Here is a 7,726-nt window from a genome sequence, read left to right on the forward strand (position 1 = left end):
GTGTAAACATTCCAGACCGCTAAAATTCCAGTGGTACATACCTGCCTCCGGCTGACCGGGTCTGAGTCTGACAGAATTAATCTGTTAAATCTTTCAGTGTGTATGATCTATATCACGCAGTTAGCTTTCCTGCTTTGTTTAATTACCCTTTGCGTGTGTGATCTCTGATTTTCTACGGTGGCTTAGGCCGGCGTGCGGTGGGTGTCAGTGGGGAATCTTGAGCTGGCTGCGACGGTGATAAGTTTGTTTTTGCTCATATCGATAGGGACGGAGCTAGTGAGTGTCACTGCACACTCAGCTACTCCAGTCCAGTCGAGTCCGGTCCAGTGTTCAAAGTTACTCGTGAGAAAGCTGTAATCGATCATAGTTTAAGCTCATGCATGTGATGTAAAGCTACCCAAGCAATGAGATCAAGGTTTTAATTAAGCGATGGAGCGTGTGGTAGGTGGGAATGAGATGAGATCGATGTCGACCTGCAACTCTAGCCTGGAGCTAGCCGGCAACCTTATAAGCTCCGGCCATGGGCGGAGTCACACTGATAGCTAGAGATCAGAGAGGTAGCTAGCGCATGAGATAGCGTCAGTAATGACAGTAGTAGTATTACTCCTAGTGCTGTCTGCCGGAGCCGGAGCAGCAGCCAGTCCGCCGATTGGGATGCCCGGCTGTGTGACTGTGTCACGACGTGCGGCAGCGTGGAGGTGCCATACCCGTTCGGCATTGGCCCGGACCCCAGCTGCTTCTTGCACCAGCCGGGGTTCAACCTCACCTGCGACCACAGCCACGACCCCCCGCGGCTACTTCTCCTCCTCCCCGGTGCCGACGGTAAAGACCAGCATCTCCGGGTCAAGTACATAAACTCATTGTCCAAGCTGGAGTTGGTCCGCGACGTCGACTTAAGCACCAGCTGGTCTGACGACATAAGCCTGAGGGGGCCATTCGTGCCGTCCAATGGCAACGAGCTTGTCCTCATCGGCTGCAATGTGCGGTCGACGCTGCTGTGGAGGAGCAGGAACAAGGGCAACTCCACTACTGCCACCGCGAAGCCCATGACAATAAGCGGCTGCTACTCCTTTTGCAGCGACCCTGGCCAAGGCGACAGCCCCCAGTTCGACCGCGGATGCTCCGGTGCCGATGGCTGCTGCCGTGCTCCCATCCTCATCGACGAACCGTTCCTAGCACCGGTAGGGCAGTACGGCGTGGAGCTCAGCTGGTTCGGCAGGAACGTGAGCGGGGACCAGGCGCGAGCCCCCTCGAGCGCATTCGTCGCAGAGGAAGGCTGGTTCGACTACTGGCTCTCCAATTACTCCAACTCCAAGTCCGAGCACAGTAGCGCAACACTACTGGATGTTCCCGTTTATCTAAGGTATGACATCAGTGGCAGCTGCGCGAACAACCCATGCAAGAGCAACCACAGCAGCTGCCTGGACATCCCCACCACAGGATCGTATACATGCCACTGCCGATTTGATCAGGGTTACACAGGCCATGCCTACGTCCCCGGCGGCTGCCAAGGTACGCATGCACTTTACTTCACCCAAAATCCCGATGCTATATACATCAACGTCTACAACATCGAATTAGTTTTATGAGATTTCTCAGAAAATACATTTTAACTACTATTATATGGTATACATTTGATGCCATATGTATGAGCATTTTTTTTATCGACTTGGCCGATTTGGGATGGCACAGTATTTACGAGCCGATTGAGTTAGTGAATCTATTATTGATTATGTGTGTTTGATTTGTAGTTGATGATGACCGGTGCGAGCAGCCACAGGACATCACCAAGTGCTACGGTGAGTGTAGCTACGTAGGAGGATCAATAGTGTGCCGGTGCCCGCCAGGAACTCAGGGAAATCATGCCGTACCCGGCGGATGCGTCGATTCTACTCTCACTAGCAGTGGTAAGCAAACTCGATCGGCCACATGGAACATATCTTATATATCCATAAGATAGTCACCCGACTAACTTAGTTATCTACGTACAAGCATGTCATATCATTATACTATTATGGATGTGATAAGATCGATCTCTACATGCAACCATGCATTGTGAAATACCAGCCACCACATGCAACCAACCATGGGAAAATAATTTTTTATTCCATTATTCATATTTTAAAAATATTTTACAACTATCAAAATCAAATAAAACAAGTCGTGTATTTTCAATTTTGCTTCATATGTTATTAATTTAAATGTTTATATTCCACTCAATCAAATCTCATTGAAATATATTGCAACTCATTTTCGTTGCAACACGCGGGGTATCATCTAGTTATGTTGTGTTGTTAATGCCAATTTTTTTTTTGCATTTTTTTAGCATTTTTCCAATTTAGAAACATGAATTGCATCTCTAGATATTTATCAAATAATATCTTATTTTGAACTATATGTATTAAAAATAATCTATAATTCCAATTAAAATCATTATTGACAATTTACAGAAACAATTTAGGAGTGATCCAAAAAAGACGGGGGAATGAGTAGACACCAGCATGTGCATTGATGAACCAGTACATAAATAAGCATTGATTAACGGAACCTGAGGCTTGAGGGTGTGATGGTCATTTATTTTTGAAAAATTCTCTTATAAAAGATAGATTCAATCGTATATGCGAGCAAGAATAATGAGTAGAATGAACGGGAAGATAATTGGATTACTCACTGTAGCACTGCATAAAAAAATCGGTGCTTGATGCTCGCCGCTACTATCTGATGAAAACATACGCTAAAGCATGTGACAACCGATATACCGAACAAGACTATTGTGGGTTAGTTTTGTTGGTTTACTCACGGCTCCACGCCTCGTTATATAAAACTATTGTTGGAAAAAATCCATATCATTCAGTTTATAGAAAATTATCATTTGACATTTTTTGTGTTTTATGTATTAGCACCAAAAATCTGCAAACACACAAAATAAAGGTCAATGTTACACCAGACATGTACCGATTCTAAAATGCGGCCCATCATACAATGAAATGATAAACAGATGTTCAAAAAGTATTGTATAAGATTAAAAATAATTAACACCTTCGACAGACTAAAACATATGATGCTCTCAATTTTGCGAAGACCACTATGCTAGTTCCCTAAAAAATAAACTTGACCGGCCATAGCTGTAACTTTATTTTTATTTGTTCTTTGCGATCATCTGGACCTTTTTTTTTAGAAGATAGTGTTCTCCTCATTCCATATATCTGTGAAATGAAACCAGAAGATAGCGTGCTCCAAGTTCCATAAACTCCCTCCCGTCCTTTTAAGCATGCATATAAGATTTGTCGTAAGTTGAAATAGCTCCACTTTGACCAAACTTATAGAAAAATGTATCAAAATTCATAATGCCAAATCAGTATTGTTAGATTCATTGTGAAATGTAGTTTTATAGTATATATATTTTGTATTATAGATGTTGATATTTTTTAATACAAATTTAGTCAAACTTTGCAAAATTTGACTTGACAAAAACCTAATACGCAAAGTAAAAAGGACAGGAGAGAGTCTGTTAAAAAGAAACCAGAACGTCTGAACAGACTCACAGCATATCCGAAAAGGAAAATGGTAAGTCTCAAGTTCTCAGCTGTCCTGCTAGTGTTAGCAAACAACATATACATCAACAAAAATGCTACACCTAGGCAAACTTACGTAGCCAACTTACGTAACCTTCATAGATCCTCTCCTCCGCTCCCCTAATTTGGGCCACATCAGCACGTAGGATTAATTACGTAGGACTTGTACGTAGGTGTAGCATTGCTCATCAATTCTCCTCCAAGAGTTTAAATGTTAGTGCACCGCTGATTATGAATTGAACCTACATTACACGCATGCAGGAAACTGCACGACGCTCTGCGGCGATGTGGAAGTGCCGTACCCATTCGGCATCCAAGGCATGGGTCCCGCTGGTTGCTTCCATCCAGGGTTCAACCTCACCTGCGACAAGACCCATGACCCACCATGGCTGCTCCTTGACGACAGTGGCAACTTCCGAGTCGAGAAGATCCACCTCGATAATGCCACCGTGCGCGCCGTCCACGCCGGAGCATTCCTAAACAGCACCTATGTGGAGGACGATCTATTTTTTTTCCCAAACCATGGCATCGCACCCTACTCGCTCTCGGCCAGCAACGAGCTTGTCCTCATGGGGCGTGATGCGTGGGCGTCGATGCTCGGGCACCGCACCAGCAACGACAATGGCCCAGACATCCTCAGTGGATGCGTCTCCTTCTGCAGCTTTGCCTCGGACAAAGACACCGACGTTGGCCACGTGGACCACCGAGGGCGAGGCCCAGAAGGGCATGGCCGGCGTCGGAACCCAAATGACAAGTACTGCCACGGCATGGGCTGCTGCCAGACACACATCTCCCAGGACTCCACAGGGGGGATGCCCAAGCAGTTGAGTGTGGGCTGGCTCGGCAAGCAGAGTTCATTCGCCGGAAATACGATGTCACGTGCGCTTGTGTTTGTTGCAGCAGAAGGGTGGTACGATAACCTGGCTTTCTCCGGCGTGCTGGGCCCCGATAAGCAACAGTCAGCCAGAACCGTGCAGGAGGTCCCTATTATTCAACAGTGGGAGATCTTATCTGATAAACCCAACTGTACTACATCCAACAAGTGCAAGAGCAAGCACAGCCACTGCAAGCGGGGGAACAGGAGAAAATTCCTTATTTGACACTATCTTAAAATCTGCTTTTTTATTTGATATTGGAAAAGTTTTTTTTTCCTATTTGACACAAAGTTTTAAATTTTATTTTCTATATGACATTTTCATCCATTTTGAGCCTAAATGACACCTAAAAAGACTCTTTTGCCCCTCATGTGGTATGTGTGTGAGGGGCAATAGCGCGCACACGCAGCATCAGTGCGAGGGCAGAAGCACACACACAACAATACATACACATGCACCAACACACAACGCACGCGCACACACACGCAACAACACGCGCGCGCGTGCACACACACACACGCAGCAACACCCATGCACGCGCACACACACGCAGCAACACACACTTCACGCAGCACACACACATACACACACACGCAGCAGCAGCAACACACACGCAGGCAGCACATAGGCACACAACCGCACACACACACGCGGGCGCGCACGTACACACGCAGCAGCAGCACACACGCAGGCAGCACATAGGCACGCAACAGCATACACACACGCACGCACGTACACACGCAGCAGCAAACACACACGCAGCAGCACACATGCACACACACATGCAGCAGCAGCAGCACACATGTGCGCGTGCACCCACACACGCAACAGTACACGCGCGCGCGCACACATACCACATGAAGGGCAAAATCGTCTTTTCAGGTGTCATTTAGGCTCAAAATGGACGGAAGTGTCGTATAGGGAATAAAATTTAGGACTAGTGTCAAATAGGAAAGAATTTTTTTTTCAATGTCAAATAAGAAACCAGATTTTAAGACAGTATCAAATAAGGAATTTTCTCGGGGAACAGAGGCTATACATGCCACTGCGAGGATGGCTACGATGGCAACCCCTACGCCAACGACGATGGCCAGGGATGCAAAGGTTAGCACATACTAACATCGATCTTATATTATGGGACGGAAGGGAGCATATATATGGCTAGCTTGATCTAATTAACAAGTTTATCAACTGAATAATTATCTCTAGTATGCATGCATCTAGCCTAGCTAGCAATTAAGTAAATTCTAACTTATTTTCCCTTGTATCTTGTTTTTCTCCAGCTCCGGATGCAGGCCGCCACAGGTCCATGATTATAGGTGAGTCCATTGCAGGTTTACTTATTTTGGTGGGGGATACCTATATTATTTGCTTTTTTCAGAAGAGAACTATCAACACACAAAGACATAATCTTCACATTTGTATGTTGATTCAGTTCGTTATTTCTTAGTGAACTTGAGTCTAGATTAATTTGAGATCCGATGAAGCGTATTCTATTCAATTCATACAGAGTACAAGTCATTTATTTTTTATGTATAGACACAAACACACACAATACGCCAGGGGACCGGATGACCACGTACTAACGTGTGTCTATGTCTGTGTATTTTCCAGTTAGCGTTGGAGCTGGTATTGCTAGTGCTGGGGGCCTCATAGTTTCAGTTCTTGCTGGATGGTTCATTTCCAGCAAACTTAAACAGAGAAAGGCACAAATTTCGAAGCGAAAATTCTTTGACCAAAATCGAGGACAGCCGTTGCAACAATTGGTATCACAGAGAGCTGATATTGCTGAAAGGATGATCATACCCTTAGAAGAGCTAGAGAAGGCAACCAACAATTTTGATAAAACTCGTGAGCTTGGTGGTGGAGGGCATGGTACAGTATACAAAGGGATTTTGTCAGACCTCCATGTGGTATCCATTAAGAAGCCAAAGAAGATTATTCAAAGGGAGATTGATGAGTTTATTAACGAGGTTGCTATACTCTTAGATCAATCACCGAAATGTGGTAAAACTTTATGGTTGTTGCCTTGAAACAGAAGTACCAATGTTGGTCTACGAGTTCATATCCAATGGAACCCTTTATGATCATCTTCACATCGATGGATCAAGATCATTGTCATGGGAAGACAGGCTTCAGATCGCAGTTGAAACAGCCAAATCACCAGCCTATCTTCACTCTACAGCTTCAATGCCCATCATTCATAGAGATGTGAAGTCGGTTAACATACTTTTGGATGACGCTCTAACAGCAAAGGTAGCCGACTTTGGAGCTTCAAGATATATTTCGGTGGAAAGATCGGGATTAACAACAATGGTTCGAGGTACAATAGGATATTTGGACCCAATGTATTTCCACACAGGGCGGCTCACAGGCAAAAGTGATGTCTACAGCTATGGAGTCATGCTCATAGAACTGCTTACTCGACAAAAGCCATTTTCATATTTGTCTTTTGAAGGTGAAGGCCTTGTTATACATTTTGTTGCATTGTTTTGAGGAGGGTAATCTGTCACAAATATTAGATCCACAAATTACAGATGAGGGAGGCAAAGAAGTTGAAGAAGCCGTTGCACTTGCACTGGCATGTACAAAATTAAGAGGAGAGGAGCGTCCAACCATGAGGCAAGTGGAGTTGACACTTGAAGGTCTTTGACCATCCAAGGAGTATATTTTAGATGAATTTGGCACCAACAGACTTGAGAAGAATGGTGTCACGACGAATGCTTCATCAACCATAATGGAAGAAGCACTGATGGGTCAACTAGACAATACAGTATGGAAGAAGAGTTGGCCATGTCTTCGAGGTATCCTAGGTAGTATTGTTGACACATGGATTCAACTTATAGTCTTTTACAGTAGGGGACTTATTGCCATTTGATCACTTACTCTAAAACCGCTTGATTTTCTCATCTTGAACTTTGTTTCTTGTGTTGGTGTGCTTAGAATCTCATGTAAACTCAATGCATGTGAATTTTTTCACAATAAATGAAGATTTTATTGATTCAAATTATTGTATTAAGATGATACAAGCACGAACATATCCGCCATTCTCAGAGAAGACGCCATGAAGAATGAGATGCAGTATCTTTCCAAAGCCAGCTTCACTGAGCCGATAGCCGTAGAATCTCCATTTCAACAATTTGTATAATGTGAAAGAGAGCGCAAATGTAGACAGTTTGTTTGTATTTCACGTGATTACGGTTTATTGAAACTTTAATGGAAAATAATCGAAGTATATTCTATGTGTGCTTATGAACTCAATTTCTTAGGACAGCG

General features: G+C 44.3%; 1 pseudogene across 1 annotated transcript; it reads left to right on the forward strand.

Annotated features, from left to right (window-relative positions):
- Positions 1-489: 489 nt before the first annotated feature.
- On the forward strand, positions 490-7,436 carry LOC125519481 (wall-associated receptor kinase 3-like; annotated as a pseudogene). The gene is made up of 6 exons (XR_015610173.1): positions 490-1,512; positions 1,752-1,907; positions 3,837-4,670; positions 5,462-5,554; positions 5,734-5,769; positions 6,065-7,436. The product of XR_015610173.1 is annotated as a wall-associated receptor kinase 3-like (transcript).
- Positions 7,437-7,726: the final 290 nt, after the last annotated feature.

Source organism: Triticum urartu, chromosome 7A, assembly GCF_056163025.1.
Source record: "Triticum urartu cultivar PI428250 chromosome 7A, HENAU_Tu73, whole genome shotgun sequence".
Lineage (NCBI taxonomy): Eukaryota > Viridiplantae > Streptophyta > Magnoliopsida > Poales > Poaceae > Triticum > Triticum urartu.